Below are 18,131 nucleotides of genomic sequence, written 5' to 3' on the forward strand. Positions count from 1 at the left end.
CCATGAGTAACTATTGAGTGTGATACTGCTTATTAGCACTACTTTTGAGAGCAACAAAAAAACATGATGAGAGATTGTGACAGGTATGACAATTTCCTGCAATGTCATGGACAAATCTTATTGAATTAAATTAAACCTTACTGAATTAAGTTTAAGTAGTTTAGGAGTTCATTGTTTTAAAAACATATGTATGTATTATTGTGGTATTGTATGGAACTTCTTTAGGAGAAAGACAGGATTGCTGCAATCTCTGGGAAGCATTGTGAGATTAAAAATACTATGTTGAACAATGTAGAAGACACAAACGATCTTTTGGAGCAATACTTGTGAAGTGGAATTCCTAGGAAGTACTTGGGAGGAAGGGATTGAAAACTCACACCTAAGAACTCAGGTCCACTCTACACTATAGAGTTAGGTTGATGCAAGATAGCTTATCTGTCAAGGATCAGTGTTCTGGGCCTTATAACTGAATATGCTCTTTGCTGATATACTGTGCTGGAAATGGCCCACCTTGATTATCATACACATTGTAAGGAGAGTGATCATTTTAGATAAGCTATTACCAGCAGGAGAGTGGGGTGGGGGGAGAGAAAACCTTTTGTAGTGATAAACACCCATTTTTTCATGGTTTGTGTGTATAAAAACATCTTCTGTATTTTCCACAGTATGCATCCGATGAAGTGAGCTGTAGCTCACGAAAGCTTATGCTCAAATAAATTGGTTAGTCTCTAAGGTGCCACAAGTACTCCTTTTCTTTTTGCTGATATACTAAAGATTCTAAAGCATAGCTATATATAAGCGGATCTAATATACAGAAAGAAAAGGACTAAAAGTGTTAATTCTTACTAACAGTCCTAACAATAAAAATATTAAATTCCTTATCTTCAGAAATATTGTATGTTAGCTGATGGCACTAGACAACGAGTCAGTAAAATATGCAAGGTTTGTTTTAGTTTGTTTTTTCCTCCAAGGAGGCCGTCTCTGAATAGTTTAGAAAGGAGAGTTTTGTCCTACCACAGAGAAAGCTTTGGTGCTGCTGTCAGCTCTGATGAAGGAGAATCAAGGATTTCACCTTCAGAGAGCAGAGGGAGATGAATAGGTGGTGATAGCAAGGATAAATGAGAAGCCAATACAGTTGGACAAACACTCGTCCTGAGAGGCCTGACAGAACCTATTAGGATTCACCCCACAATTCTCATTTTCACACTAGCAGAGTGAGTGAACACTGAAGGCTCATGTTGCAAGCTATCAACGCAGCCTCGGTGGCATGGGTAGCACCCCCAGCACATTGTGTGTTATGTATTACCATTGTGATGGCTTTGATGTGAATTCCAACAAAATGCATGGCGGAAAATAATTCAGCGTGTGGGGTTCACCTGCTCCTTGTATTAATCCAATACCATCCTAGCCTTGCTGTCAAATATATCCCATTGCAATAAATAATTGACAAATTAGGCTGTGTGATATCGCTTTCCCCAAGTCTCCTCAATTTTACCTCACAATCCTTTATCAGTACTGTAGTAAAATGTATGGGAATGTGCATTTTGTGAGTCAATGAAGCTATACCAACAGAAAATTTGGCCCTGTGTGCTTTGTGGGTAATTCGATCTAATCTATCCATTTATATAGGTACTTCTATGGTGATAAGAGCCATACTGAGGCATTATTTCCCCCATTTTACACATGGGAAACAGAGGCACAGAAAGGTTAAGGTTATTTGCAAAATGCCACAGAAGAATTATGTGGTGGAGGCAAAAGCTGCACACAGATCCTCTGCTGCACAGTCCAGTTTTTATCCAAAAAGCCATCATTCCTCTTTTTTGTCCAAAACCTATTGAGGTTGCAGAGTTCTTACCACTTAGATGATGTTGCAACATATGCACTGAAGACATTAAGCAATGTTCAGTGAAAGAGGGCTGCTATAAAAATATTGATTGCCAAATGACAAGCACTAATGATTTGTATCAAATATCAATTTGTTGCATAGTTGATCTGTAGAAACTGAAACAGGTTTTAAATGTCTTACTTTCTCACACTCCACTTGGGCTAGTTTTGCCCTTCATATTCACTGAAACAATTCACAATATAAATCTAGGCACAATATAATTTTTTTTAATCACATACTCCACCTGTTTTGCTCGTTTCAAATACTGCAATTTTGAGGTTATTTCAAGAAAAATACTTCAGACCATAGCTATTGAGCTTTTGCATGAATTAAGCAGGTTTTTTTTTAGAAACTGACTAGGAGCAAGAGACCCACTCCCCGAATAGCCCTAAATAAACACATGTGCAATGATCACCTTTCACCTTTGTCCGGCTTTTCCTTGCCTGTCCCTCCCTTGACTATCTTGCAAGTCGACCTCACACCATTCTATTTTGTTGCAAACTTATTTTTTACATTTCTAGCCAAAGAGTTTTGCCAGGGGATTGGTCCAGTGTGTTTTTGGTCTGCCCAGCACTTGCTTGTGGTCTCTGGGGATCCAGTCACTGATGCGGGTTGTCCACCTATTGTCTTTCCTGAGGACTACATGACCTACCCATCTTGTTATCAGGGTGCATAAAATATGCAGTATTTGCTCATCTTCAGAGTGGAAAACATCAACATCTATTACTGAACTACTAAAAAGGCAAAGGAATAGTTAGATAATTAAATTATGAATAACACAACCAGTGGCTTATGTGGCTTTGCTGTTCATCCTTACTTTCTACTGCATATGTCAGATGTTTTCTGCATTAACAAAAGATGCTGCTGGAGTACCATTTGTTTCTTCCAATTGTTAAAGTTTATAGGTGCATTTTGCATCTTTCTGTTGCCTGCCAGGTTTAAATTGGTGAGAACCCTTCAGTAGTAACTACCAGCCTCTTTGAAACCAAAAGGAAAAAACAAATCAAATAACAGCTTTTCTTGCATTTTTATCTGGAAACTGTTCATACAGGATATCAACTCAAGGGGCCTGATTCCCCTCTCTCTTACACCAGGAGAAAGTCATGGCAGTCAATGGAGTTACACTCATGTTAAACAAGATAATAGAAATAAGAATCCAGCCATCGGATCCCCAAAACTTCATTTGAACTGCAGACACCTTCATCTTTTGAGGTCTCTTGTGCTAATAATTTTTTATACCTTCAAGATGTCAGTCTTTTTAATCCCACTATGACTCAGATGACCTCACAGGCCATGCAGGTTACAAGGCTAAAGTGGTAAAAGAAACCCTGTCCTGTTTTAACATGTGACACATTTCATTAGTGAGACATAGTGATGTGCAAAATCACCCTCATATAATTTGAAGAGTCTTTGTAGCATGCTATCTGCTAGCTCATAGTTTTCACACTCCAGTGTCTTGCTAATCACATTTGCAGGTTAAATGGGCTGTAAGACCTTCCTAGACTTACCCAAAAGCCTATGAATGATCAAATATTACCCTTTGTATTTACATTTATTGATACAGTCATATATCAGAATGGCTTTTTAAAAGCATCACCACAGGGACTGATGGACAGTCTATTCAGAAACTGCTTCTAATTTATCTGAAATATTCTTGGAATCAAGATAGATTCTTTTTGATCCAAAGCATTAATAATGCTTACTACTAGCAGGTGAAGGGGAGTAAAAGATTTATGTTTCTTGTCAGAGGAGGTCAAGCATTTGATAAATTGACCTACTTCCAGATTTTGCTAGACACTGTACAACATAAATGAACTCTTGATCTCTGCCCCAAAGAGCTTACAGTCTGGGGTATCACAACAGTGGCCAAACTTAATTAGCCCACTGAATAATGTACTATTATTTGGAGTAGTAGTCCTTCCATTAATCTGATGTTCCTGTTGCACTGTTTCTTGCACTGTCCTTTCCAGAGGCAGCACTGCCTGTGATTTGAATACTTTAGTGCAAATCCCTCTAGTTTTCAGCACAATTTCAGATATTTTCCTCTTAGTAACAATTATTCCTCCTTCGCCTCTGCTTCCAATACTCTAAGAATCATATTATGGAAGTCAGAAAGAATTTATTGAACAAAGCATTAAAGTAGCCTCACAGTTTCCAGCTCTTTTTTTTCGGTGGCAGGTGGTGGGAAATTGACATCCACACAACACTGAGAATGGCTGATGCAATTCTCTAAATGGCTATGAATATTGTTTCAAGTAAAATTTATGTTAATGTCATTGGCATATTGATTTGCTAGAGCATCTTATTCTTTATTCTTAAAGAATTCACTATTTGCAACCATGAACCAGGCTCTGCTTATACTTGGGTGCTATTATGAACGTCTTCATGAACATTATTAGTAAAATGTCTCATTTAACTATAAAATGTCCGTCCCGTTGTATTAACTGCAACAAACAAAATATTAATACAATTTAGAACTATGAGAAGCTGTTGTCTTCAGATTCAAACTTTGACAAACAACTCCTTCTCTAATATAATTTTCATTGTCTACAAAAGTATATTTGTAAAGTCTGTTGAAAATTATTCTTGTGTATCTTGTCATTCTCCCTTTGGAAAGACATGAAGCAAATCCGTAGGGATTATTGTGAGGGAAGGGACAGGTGACTTGTGAGAAAATCTTTCTGTTTTTTTTTTCTTTTTACAGTGAATATGTGAATGGAAGGAAGAAAAAGAAGTACAAGCAGAAGAAGTCCAAATTCAATCACCAATTTTATTGGACTCCAATTCAGCATCATCAGTTCACCAGACGAGTAATGTGGTAGGATACCGTGTACTGATGCACATCCCAGCTAGCAGCAAATGTTTGAAGAAGAAAATACAAAATCACCAAATAAAGAATTTGCAAAAAAGATCCATCAGGGAGCTAAAAGAATGTATCATGGTTGTGGTATCCACCAGCAATAGCATATGTAAAAGATATGCACAGTTCCAAAGAAAATACAATGGCAGCTTCTCATTGGCAGCCTATAAGGAAAACTAAGAATCAAGAATCACTCTGTGATTATTTGACTATAGCAATACACTTCATAGAGTTATCACATGGTCAGAAATCATGGCAAGAAATTAAACAACCAATTGCTCAGTTTTATTAGCATTGAACTTTAGAGAATTAGCCAACATTTCTTAACATTAAGAAGGCAGCCATCTAAAGTTGCAAACAACTGCCTGAGATGGGAGAGATGTACAGCTGCATTAATAATGGGGAAAAAGTATTTGTAATGTATCTTTTTAAAATCATGCTGTTCCTCAAATATATTCAGTTGAAATTATTTTTCCCCCTCTTGTCAGCAGGCAGAAAATTATAAACACACAGATTCATAGGTGGTAAAGCCAGAATGGACCATTGTGACCATCTAGTCTGACCTCCCATATCACACAAGTCATAGGACTTCCTTGAATTAATTCTTATTTGAACTAGAGCACATCTTTTAGAAAAACATCCAATCTGGATTTAAAAATTTCCAGTGGCAGACAATCTGCCATAATGTTTGGTAAATTGGTCCAATTAATAATTACTCTCACTGTCAAAATGTGCACCTTATTTTTAGTCTGATCTTTTTTACCTTCAATTTCCAGCCATTGGATTGTGTTATACCATTGTATGTTGCCAAATTTCTGTTCCCCATTTAGGTACTTCAACAGTAATCAAGTCACCCCGTAACTTTTTCTTCGCTAAATTAAACAGACTGAGCTTTTTAAGCACGTTTTCCAATCCTTTAATCATTATTGTGGATCTTCTCTGAACTCTCTCCAATGTATCAACATCCTTCTTGAATTGTGGACATCAGGTCTGGAAACAGTAGTACAGTTACGGTAGGACCTCACATCAATTCCAGTAGCACCATGCATTAATAACCCTATCCAATTCTCACTGAAGTCAGTGGGAGAGGTTTCATTGTGTTCAGTGGTAGGTGCACCAGGCCCCCAAATGCACATGTACAAAATCTCAGGAAACAGGTATAAATAATATTAATGAATGGGAGCTTACAACGGTGAAATAATTTATATCCCAGAGTAAAACTCTGGAGAACCTTGTGGATATCCATTTATAGGCATTATAAAAACACACGGATTTAGAATTGCAAGCTGAGAATTCTCAAAAAGATAGGATGGAACTATGCTTGCTGTTTCTTTCACAGATACCCATGAGTCACCTGGGAGCATGAGGTTTTTTTGTACCTGTTATTAATACAGAAACTCTAAATAAATTACTAATTAAAATAGGGAGTGAGATTTTTTTAACCGGTGAAGAGAGTTCTCAAAGGAGCAACATTGTTTTATATGATTAAAATGTTGAGATTGGTACTTGGAAGTAACACCAGGTTTTTTACACTTGTGAGCATTGAGAACATGAGAGCAAAAGGGAATGCTTGCTTGCCAGCCATTTTTTTTTTTTTAGATTCTCTTTGCTCTAATAGAAATGTGCAATAGTGTCTAATACCGACTGGCAGTGTTGATTGTGAACAGAACATGTAGTACTGCCATTCGTGGACTAATATGATATGAAAGTCTTACCACAACCGCAACTTCCCATCATGTCTTATTAGTCTTGCAGCATGTTGAATTAACTGGTATTCATTAATATGATTTGAAAGTCACTAATAGGATGAGGCTTTTGTCTTCTATTACTGTTACCAATACTAATGTGACACGATAGTGATATGACATAATGGAAAATTGCTAATATTCTACAGCGTAAACCTCTCTAGCTCCTCTCCTTAAGTGAAGCTAATTTTAGTACAGCTAAACCTTTACTTTTCCACTACCATATTGAAGTGTGCATAGTGGAAGAAGAGAAAGAAGCAGTGGGAAGACACAGTAACATTCATTTTGGGGCCCAGTTGTCTTTTGCCTTTGTTACTACATTTTGAAAGGTTTTTCTGCCATTGAGTTCAAACAAATCAGATCAATTTTATATAATAAACATGACTGCCTTTCTTTTGAGGAAAAAAAACCAGAAAGAGAAAGAATTATTGATAATATTGCTTATAAATAGAGCTGTGAGAATAATGGCTTTTTCAGTTCTCTGGTAATTCTGAAAGGTTAAAAAAATGGTTTCAGGTCAATCCCAAAATAATTTTGTGTCAAACAAAATATGTCTAGACAAAATTAAAACTTTTTTATTATCATTACTATTTTGCTCATTTTTAAAAAAGGTTTTTAATTGACTTTAAAATAAAGTAAAGGAAATTTTGATACAAAAAGTGAATTTGAACAACAAATAAAATTTAGAAAGTGTTGAAACACAATGTTTTGATTTTTCAGAATGTTGATTTTTTTTTTTTACTTAACCAAAACAATTTGGCAAAAAAGCATTTGCAAAACATTTTGGTGTTGTCAAATTTGGATTTTTCACTGAAATCTTCATTCAACTCTACTTATAAACTCTAATTCATTGCCTTTTGCCATCCATATGAAAATCTACTCCAATATGGCCATGTTATAAACCTTTCATAACTGCAATTTACTCATGCTCAGTAGAGACTTCTTAGATATTAGCCGCTAAATTCCACAAAGATTCTGTCCACACTGAGCATGTTGCTGAGCAGACTTTCCTTGCAAAATTGCAACTCTGGGCTGATGCAGACCTTACCAGATACAGGTCTGGTCACCTGGACTTGTTATGAAGGAGACTGTCTCTCCTTTCCTTTCAGTGACCTGATGCTGAGCCTAGTCAGGATGGAGGAGCAAGCTGCCTCACTTGAATGCAGAGGAGAGCAGAGATGAACAGTTCATTAATGCACTTTGATTTAGCCCTGTTTCCAAGAGGACTAGATCAAAGTACACTAAGAAACTGTTAATGCAGCATTGACATGGACAGTTTCTCCATGGCAGGCTAGCGTGGGGTCAATTCAAACTGTAGATTCCCACAAAATAATTCTTTGTGCACACAAGTGCTGAGTCTCACCTTTCTTCTGCTGTCAGCAATTATCTGTGAAATCCACTGGCAAAGTGTCTCATTCCTCTAAAGTGCTGGTCCACATAGAGGATGACAACCTACTACTACTATCCGTTACTCCACTAGCTCAAGTGGCAGAGATCTGTGCAGTGGCCCTAAAGGTACCAACCCTGCTGGTCACCCATGTGGGTGTCAATATGAAGACACACAATGGAATTTCTGTGTTTTTAGTTAGTTTGTTTTAATCTTGGATATTGCACACACACAAATATATATTAAAAGAACATTGTTAAGGTTACACTATCTAACACTCAAAAGTTAGGAAATGCCTAATTAAGACTTCCTGTGCACCTTAATTCAGTGTCCTTGTGCTTATGCATTAGATTAGAGCTGGGCAGAGGATGACAATTCAGTCTTGTGACAACTTCGAGGTTTAGAAATTTGTTTCCATCCCACACTGGAACAAAAACAAAAAAAACCCTTTTCAAATGATCCACAGAACAGACTTGTTTGAAGCCTCCATTTTCGTATCAAAAAGGTCATGGTTTTCAATCCCCGTCTCACAGTGACCCAAGTCCAACCTGGGCCTCAGAAACCTTCCTACAAAAATTTCATTGAAATTGATACATTTCAGTGAAACATTTTGGCTTTGGCAAAACTTCATCTGTAAAATGGGGATAATAATACCCCTTCATTTTTAAAGGGATGTTGTTGTTGTCTTGTCTCACAATAATCATACTAGGTCATAGAGTTTGAGAATGAATTTTATGACTGTTAAATTGTCCTTTCCAAGGGATTGAGCCAAGATTTCAAATCCAAAGAACATTATTTTTCTTACTATGTTACGTTCAAAAGTGCAGGCAGGTCTTAAATCCTCTTGGTCTCATCTCTATTGATTTTCATTCCTGCAGTGTGCCCTGTCCGCAGTCTCATGATAGTGGATGTTATTTTCCAAGGTGCTTTGATATTGATTGGAGGATCTTTTATCTTTCAACCATTTACTTCAGCTAATATTTTTTTCTTGATCGGGCGTCAATATCCTTGACCATTGTCATTCCTACTTGAGGTTCTGATTTTCCAGCTTTGACCAAATCATCAACTACCTCTCTCCCAAATATATCGATGTGTGATGGAATGCAGCAAAAAGTTAATTATTTGCCTTGTTCTCTGATCCTCTATGCCTCCTTATGAATTAAACTCATGCTAGTATTCTAGTTTCTCCTAAAGGAACTGAGGATCGCTCCCTGTGAGTCAGTAAACATCACAACATCCCGTCTGCTTCTGCTCTGTTTCTTGCAGTGCAGTGAGAATGGCTTTCATTCCAGCCATATAATTAAGCTGATATAACCCAAACTAACTCTGTTTCTTGTACTCTCTCTGTTAGGCCACCAAAAAAGACAGCACAACCATCATTCCTGAAGGATTTGTCTCACAAATGAGCAGTGTACACATAAGTCTTTTAAAGGAGTGTTATGAGGATAAACGCATTAGTGATTTGAGGTACTTAGATACTAAAGTAATGGGAGCCATATAAGAACCTAAAAATAGACAGATAAAAAAGAGCATTATTAACTGTTTAAATTAAGCTGCCTGCTTCAGACCAATAACAATTTTAATATCTCAATTTGCTGTCAGCATGACGATAGTCCCTTTGATTTCCTAGTGCATTGCTGAGTGCAATTACCACCTAATTAGGACTGAACAGGGCATTAAGTGCATTAACTCGGCGGAGTGCTTAAACAATACCAAGGCTAGAGTCGACTTCCGGAGCGTTGCACTGTGGGTGGCTATCCCACAGTTCCCACAGTTCCCACAGTCTCCGCTGCCCATTGGAATTCTGGGTTGAGATCCCAATGTCTGATGGGGCTAAAACATTGTCACGGGTGCTTCTGGGTACATATCGTCAGGCCCCCGTTCCCTCTCTCCCTCCGTGAAAGCAAGGGCAGACAACCGTTTCGCGCCTTTTTTCCTGAGTTACCTGTGCAGACGCCATACCACGGCAAGCATGGAGCCCACTCAGGTAACCGTCACCCTATGTCTCCTGGGTGCTGGCAGACGTGGTACTGCATTGCTACATAGTAGCAGCAACCCATTGCCTTGTGGCAGCAGACGGTGCAGTACGACTGGTAGCCATCCTCGTCATGTCCGAGGTGCTCCTGGCCGCGTCGGCTGGGAGCGCCTGGACAGACATGGGTGCAGGGACTAAGTTTGGAGTGACTTGACCAGGTCATTCTCTTTAGTCCTGCAGTCAGTCCTATTGAACCGTCTTATGGTAAGCAGGCAGGCAATACGGATTGCTGGCAGTCGTACTCTACCATCTTCTGCCGGGCAGGCAAGAGATGGGGATGGCTAGCAGTCGTATTGCACCATCTTCTGCTGGGCAGGCAACAGATGAGGATGGCTTGCAGTCCTTCTGCACCATCTGCTGCCAGCCAAAGCAGCCATCTGCTCACTTTGGCAATTAGGAGCACATTAAACACCACACGCATTATCCAGCAGTATATGCAGCACCAGAACCTGGCAAAGCGATACCAGGCGAGGAGGCGACGTCAGCGCGGTCACGTGAGTGATCAGGACATGGACACAGATTTCTCTGAAAGCATGGGCCCTGCCAATGCATGCATCATGGTGCTAATGGGACAGGTTCATGCTGTGGAACGCCGATTCTGGGCTCGGGAAACAAGCACAGACTGGTGGGACCGCATAGTGTTGCAGGTCTGGGACGATTCCCAGTGGCTGCGAAACTTTCGCATGCATAGGGGCACTTTCATGGAACTTTGTGACTTGCTTTCCCCTGCCCTGAAATGCATGAATACCAAGATGAGAGCAGCCCTCACAGTTGAGAAGCGAGTGGCGATAGCCCTGTGGAAGCTTGCAACGCCAGACAGCTACCGGTCAGTTGGGAATCAATTTGGAGTGGGCAAATCTACTGTTGGAGCTTCTGTGATGCAAGTAGCCCACGCAATCAAAGATCTGCTGATATCAAGGGTAGTGACCCTGGGAAATGTGCAAGTCATAGTGGATGGCTTTGCTGCAATGGGATTCCCTAACTGTGGTGGGGCCATAGACGGAACCCATAACCCTATCTTAGCACCGGAGCACCAAGCCGCCGAGTACATAAACCGCAAGGGGTACTTTTCAATAGTGCTGCAAGCTCTGGTGGATCACAAGGGACGTTTCACCAACATCAACGTGGGATGGCCGGGAAAGGTACACGACGCTCGCATCTTTAGGAACTCTGGTCTGTTTCAAAAGCTGCAGGAAGGGACTTTATTCCCAGACCAGAAAATAACTGTTGGGGATGTTGAAATGCCTATAGTTATCCTTGGGGACCCAGCCTACCCCTTAAGACCATGGGTCATGAAGCCGTACACAGGCAGCCTGGATGGTAGTCAGGAGCTGTTCAACTACAGGCTGAGCAAGTGCAGAATGGTGGTAGAATGTGCATTTGGATGTTTAAAGGCGCGCTGGCGCAGTTTACTGACTCGCTTAGACCTCAGCGAAACCAATATTCCCACTGTTATTACTGCTTGTTGTGCGCTCCACAATATCTGTGAGAGTAAGGGGGAGACGTTTATGGTGGGTTGAGAGGTTGAGGCAAATCGCCTGGCTGCTGGTTATGTGCAGCCAGATACCAGGGCGGTTAGAAGAGCACAGGAGGGTGTGGTACGCATCAGAGAAGCTTTGAAAACCAGTTTCAGGACTGGCCAGGCTACGGTGTGAAAGTTCTCTTTGTTTCTCCTTGATGAAACCCCCCACCCCTTTGTTCACTCTACTTCCCTACAAGCTAACCACCCTCTCCTCCTCCTTTTAATCATTGCTTGCAGAGGCAATAAAGTCATTGTTGCTTCACATTCATGCATTCTTTATTCATTCATCACACAAATAGGGGGATGACTACCAAGGTAGCCCAGGAGGGGTGGTGGAGGAGGGAAGGAAAATTCCACACAGCACTTTAAAAGTTTACAACTTTAACATTTATTGAATGCCAGCCTTCTTTTTTTTGGGCAATCTTCTGTGGCGGAGTGGCTGGTTGGCCGGAGGCCCCCCCACTCATTCTTGGGCGTCTGGGTGTGGAGGCTATGGAACTTGGGGAGGAGGGCGGTTGGTTACACAGGGGCTGTAGTGGCAGTCTGTGCTCCAGCTGCCTTTGTTGCAGCTCAACCATACACTGGAGTGTACTGGTTTGGTCCTCCAGCAGCCTCAGCATTGAATCCTGCCTCCTCTCATCACGCTGCCGCCACATTTGAGCTTCAGCCCTGTCTTCAGCCCGCCACTTACTCTCTTCAGCCCGCCACCTCTCCTCCCGGTCATTTTGTGCTTTCCTGCACTCTGACATTATTTGCCTCCACGCATTCATCTGTGCTCTGTCAGTGTGGGAGGACAGCATGAGCTCAGAGAACATTTCATCACAAGTGCGGTTTTTTTTCTTTCTAATCTTCACTAGCCTCTGGGAAGGAGACGATCCTGTGATCATTGAAACACATGCAGCTGGTGGAGAAAAAAAAAGGGACAGCAGTATTTAAAAAGACACATTTTATAAAACAGTGGCTACACTCTTTCAGGGTAAACCTTGCTGTTAACATTACATACATAGCACATGTGCTTTCATTACAAGGTCACATTTTGCCTCCCCCTACCGCGTGGCTACCCCCTCAACCCTCCCCCTTCCCCGTGGCTAACAGCGGGGGACATTTCTGTTCAGCCACAGGTAAGCAGCCCAGCAGGAACAGGCTCCTCTGAGTGTCCCCTGAAGAAAAGCACCCTATTTCAACCAGGTGACCATGAATGATATCTCACTCTCCTGAGGATAACACAGAGAGAAAAAGAACGGATGCTGTTTGAACACCAGCAAACATACACTGCAATACTTTGTTGTACAATGATTCCCGAGTACATGTTACTGGCCTGGAGTGGTAAAGTGTCCTACCATGGAGGACGCAATAAGGCTGCCCTCCCCAGAAACCTTTTGCAAAGGCTTTGGGAGTACATCCAGGAGAACTGCGAATGCCAGGGCAAAGTAATCCTTTCACATGCTTGCTTTTAAACCATGTATAGTATTTTAAAAGGTACACTCACCAGAGGTCCCTTCTCCACCTTCCGGGTCTAGAAAGCAGCCTTGGGTGGGTTCGGGGGGTACTGGCTCCAGGTCCAGGGTGAGAAACAGTTCCTGGCTGTCGGGAAAACCGGTTTCTCCACTTGCTTGCTGTGAGCTATCTACAACCTCCTCCTCCTCCTCCTCCTCCTCCTCCTCATCTTCTTCGTCCCCAAAACCTGCTTCCGTATTGCCTCCATCTCCATTGAAGGAGTCAAACAACACAGCTGAGCTAGTGGTGGCTGAACCCCCTAAAATGGCATGCAGCTCATCATAGAAGCGGCATGTTTGGGGCTCTGACCCAGAGCGGCCGTTCGCCTCTCTGGTTTTCTGGTAGGCTTGCCTCAGCTCCTTAATTTTCACGTGGCACTGCTTTGGGTCCCTGTTATGGCCTCTGTCCTTCATGCCCTGGGAGATTTTGACAAAGGTTTTGGCATTTTGAAAACTGGAACGGAGTTCTCATAGCACAGATTCCTCTCCCCATACAGCGATCAGATCCCGTACCTCCTGTTCGGTCCATGCTGGAGCTCTTTTGCGATTCTGGGACTCCATCATGGTCACCTGTGCTGATGAGCTCTGCATGGTCACCTGCAGCTTGCCACGCTGGCCAAACAGGAAATGAGATTCAAAAGTTCGCGGCTCTTTTCCTGCCTACCTGGCCAGTGCATCTGAGTTGAGAGTGCTGTCCAGAGCGGTCACAATGGAGCACTCTGGGATAGCTCCCGGAGGCCAATACCGTCAAATTGTGTCCACAGTACACCAAATTCGACCCGGCAAGGCCGATTTAAGTGCTAATCCACTTGTCAGGGGTGGAGTAAGGAAATCGATTTTAAGAGCCCTTTAAGTCGAAATAAAGGGCTTCATCGTGTGGACGGGTGCAGGTTTACATCGATTTAACGCTGCTAAATTCGACCTAAAGTCCTAGTGTAGACCAGGGCTAAGTGTAAACTCAAAATAACAATAGAGTCTAGGGTTGTCAACCCTCCAGGATTGTTCTGGAGTGTCCAGGAATTAAAGATTAATCTTGAAATAAAGATTATGTCAAGTGATGAAACCTCCAGGAATATGTCCAAACAAATTGGCAATCCAAAGGTTTACTCTTTGCAGTGGGGGCCAGACACCATGAATTTTCAATGACAGATCCCTCCCTGGTTCAGCAAAAAGCTATGTTGGATATGAAGAAATTCACAGACGCATTAAGAATATGCACAGAAGTGAAAATCCAGGATATACACCTTAACACACTTACAACTGCCTTCACCAAACAAGGACACAACCAGAGAAGTAGATGGTATCATGGAATGGGCCACACAAATTACCCAAGAGAACCTTCTTCAATAAGGGTGTGTATCTGAAGAAACAAAACATTAACCACACACCCATAGTTGTTACCTACTACCCCACACTGGAACCATTTGGGGTATCATCAAACAATTATAACCCATACTTAATGGTGACCATTTTCTGAAATAAATCTTTCCTAACCCTCTTTTTTCTGGCTTTCAAACAATCCAAACTTGTCAAGTTCATTGTCAGAAGCAAGCTTTCCACAGACCAGGACCCACCAAATCAAAGCAGCACAATATCCTGCCACAACAATAGATAAAAAACCTGCAGCCATATCTCCACAGCTACAATACCTCCCACAACAGACTTTTCAATATTTATTGGTCTTACATATGCCTATCACAACATGTGGTGTACCTCATCCATTGCATCAAATGCTGCAACAACTTTGTGAGTGAAACTAGACAATCTCCACCCTCTTCAGTGAACTCACACAGAAAAATGATAAAAGACAAAAACACAATATCCCCTGTTCGTGAACACTTTCACAAAGTGATCACCCATGTCCGGTCTCTCAGTCCTCCTCAAAGGAAACCTGCACAATGCCTTCCAAAGACGTGCTTGGGAACTTAAATTCATAGCTCTGCCAGACACCAAACATCATGGGCCAACAGGGACAGTTATATGGCTCCGTACAGCAATTTGTCACCTACTAACTATCCTTTGTCCTATAACTGTACAGTTATTAATTGTCCACTTAACTTTAATTGGTCTTTTGAAACATGTATTAACCTTTTATGCTTAACAATCTGCCCACTTTTTATTTAGCTGTGACACACTGATTACTTTTTCTAGACTTGAAGAAAGCTCTGTGTAGTTTGAAAGTTTGTCTCTTCCGCCAACAGAAAGTTGGTGCAATAAAGGATATTACCTCACATACCTTGTCTCTCTCTAATATCCTAGGACCGCTGTGGCTACAACACTGCAAACAAATCTATTTATGGCCATTTAATTGTCAACATTATTAACCATTTCACTGATGTTCTTAATATTCAACATGTGATGGTCAGAAAGGGCTCAATCCTCTATGGTGCTGACCCTCTTCACCCCAATCCAGCAAAGTGTTTAGGGAAAGATTTTCAAAGGTATTTAGGTACCTCATACTGCAGATAGATGCCTAGGAAGATTTTCAAAAGTGTCTTAGCAGGTTGGGCACCTAACTCTCATTGAAATCAGTTGGTGTTAGGCACCAATTTGGACTTCAATTTAGGTGCATTTGGACTGCAGTAAGACTTGGAGATGTGACTAGAGTAACTCCAGTTGGGAATTTCCAGGCAGTATGATTTAGTATTTTCCCATTACATCAGTGTGACAGTAAGGTCTGCTTTAAAATTACATATCTGTCTCCCTATATACATGCATACATATGAATAAATATTTCCCTTTTCCCTCTGCGACTCCAGTTACAGTTGTTACATTGTATAAATTGGTAGATGACAGATGGCTTCCTTTTGAGATTGTTTGGCTTTGCTATTCCAGTTGCCATTATTTTCACAATGCATCTGTTGCATCAGAAGCCGGGGTGATAGAGACCTTGGGACTCTTACTATTTCATGAGATTACACAGTCCTGATGTTATCAGTACTCTGCCATTTTCAACAGAGAATTATAGTATTCTAACTCCATAGTGCAAATGACATCTTGGGAATAAATCAAAATAAGATTAAAATAATATTTTTGATCTTTAAAAAGGTAAAGATCTATATCTGTGTGTAATAATAAAAAGTGTGCAGCTCAGCAGTCTTATTAAACTCATTACACCTACCACGTGTGCAAGTGTCAACACATACATATCTTGAACATTAATAACAATTTATGAAAGGAGCAAGACAACTGAAACAAAGGTGTTTTTTCTTCACACGGTGTTTTAATCCCCCCCCAAACATTTTACAGATTATTTTCATAAACTTTGCTGTAATTGTAGTGTGACAAAACTCTGACCTTGTCTCAGTGGGTCCTGTTCTTCCAGGAGGATTACACTAGCCTCAGAGGCTCACTGTGACCCTCTATGTAGCCCTTCTCTCTCTCTAGAGGCAAGGGTCACAGCCTATTGAGACATTTTCATCATAAACCAGCAAGGGAGGCAGGAAGAAGCAACCCGCCCTCTCACAGTCTCCGTTGTCTCACAGTCTCTGTGATTAATTGGGGATAGTGGGGGAAAGAAAGGGGAGCCTGGGCCTGCCCTCTACTCCAGGCTCCAGCCCAGGTACCCTAATAGTAGCAGCTGTTGATAGCTGACTTTTTGAAACAGGATGAGTACAATTCCCTGGGCCACTTCCCCACAGCACCCCCCCCCAACATCTAGTTCACCCATATCTCAGGGCCTCCTTCCTTGTGCCAGATAGAGTGTGGACTGCCTAGTTTCTCCAGCAGCACTGCTTCCTCCTACAGCTCCTGACATGCACCTCTAACTGACTAACTTGGAGGCTTTTAACTAGTTCCAGCCAGCCCCTGATTGGCTTCAGGTGTCCCAATCAACCTAGTTGTGTCCACTGTTTTCTAGAAGGAACTTAATTGACCCTAGGTATCTTGATTAACCTGGAGCAACTGCCATTTGGTTACCATGGTAACATGGATTTTTTTATCCTGGGGCTAACATACCTATTTCTCACTACTTTCCTATAGCCATCTGGCCTTGCCCCATCACACATCTCCCGCTGTCTGCTCACCACCATGGAATTGGGCAACTTGTGACACCAGGTAGTATACTTGTGACAGGCCATCAGCATTGCCGTGGTGCCATATGTGGAACTGGAATGGTTGTAGGGATAAGAACCACCTGGTGACATTCTTTTCCTTATTCTGCTGCATCCACTGGAGGGGTGCATGGTCCATCTCAGGAGTAAATTGCCGGCTTAAGAGGTAATAATGCAGTGTCTCCCTGGCCCATTTGACAGCAAGACATTTTCTCTTGATTACTGCGTATTTCTGTTCTCTTGGGAGAAGCTTTCTGCTTAGGTAGAGGATCGGGTGTTCCTCTTCTCCTACCATTTGTGACAGAACAGCCCCCAACCCCACCTTGGAAGCATCTGTTTGTAAAAAAAATTCCTTGTTCAAGTCTCAGGCCATGAGTATGAGGTCATTACAGAGGGCTGCCTGAAGGTCTGTGAATGCCCCCCCTGCTGCATCGGTTCACTTCACCATGTCTGGACCTCGGGCCTTTACTAGGTCCATTGGGGGCTTGCCCTACTGGCGAAGTGGGTAATAAAACATCAGTAATACTCTACTACACCTAGGAATGTGCAGACCTGCTTCTTCCAGATTGGCCGGGGCCAGTTTTGAATCGCCTCTAGATTATTCATTTGGAGCTTCACTATATCCCTTCCTACAATATACCCTAGGTATTTAGCCTCTGCTAGCCCTGTGGTGCATTTAGCGGGATTAATGGTGAGACCAGCCCACTTTAAGGTGTGCAGTACTGCCTCAACTTTCTCCAAGCGGGTTCCCCAATCTGGTGTATGGATGAGGCACTGGAAGGTGCCCAGGGCCCTATGTAGCCCGAAAGGGAGGATGGTGTACTGGAATAGCCTGTCCGGAGTGGAGAATGCTGTCTTCTCATTAGCTTCTTTAGTCAGTACCAAATACCCTTTTGTCAAATCCAGGGTAGTCAGGAATCAGGTACTACCCAGTCAGTCAACAAGTTCGTTGTTGCATGGTATGGGGAATGCATCAAATTGGGATACTTCATTCAGTCAGTGAAAGTCATTATAGAAACTTGTGGTACCATCAGGTTTAGGCACTAGTACGATTGGACTGGACCACTAACTGTGAAATTCTTCAGTGACCCCTAATTCTAACATATTCTTCACTTCAGCCTTGATCTCTTCTCTTTTGGCTGCTGGGAT

This window comes from Lepidochelys kempii, chromosome 1, assembly GCF_965140285.1.
Source record: "Lepidochelys kempii isolate rLepKem1 chromosome 1, rLepKem1.hap1, whole genome shotgun sequence".
In the NCBI taxonomy this organism is placed as follows: domain Eukaryota; kingdom Metazoa; phylum Chordata; order Testudines; family Cheloniidae; genus Lepidochelys; species Lepidochelys kempii.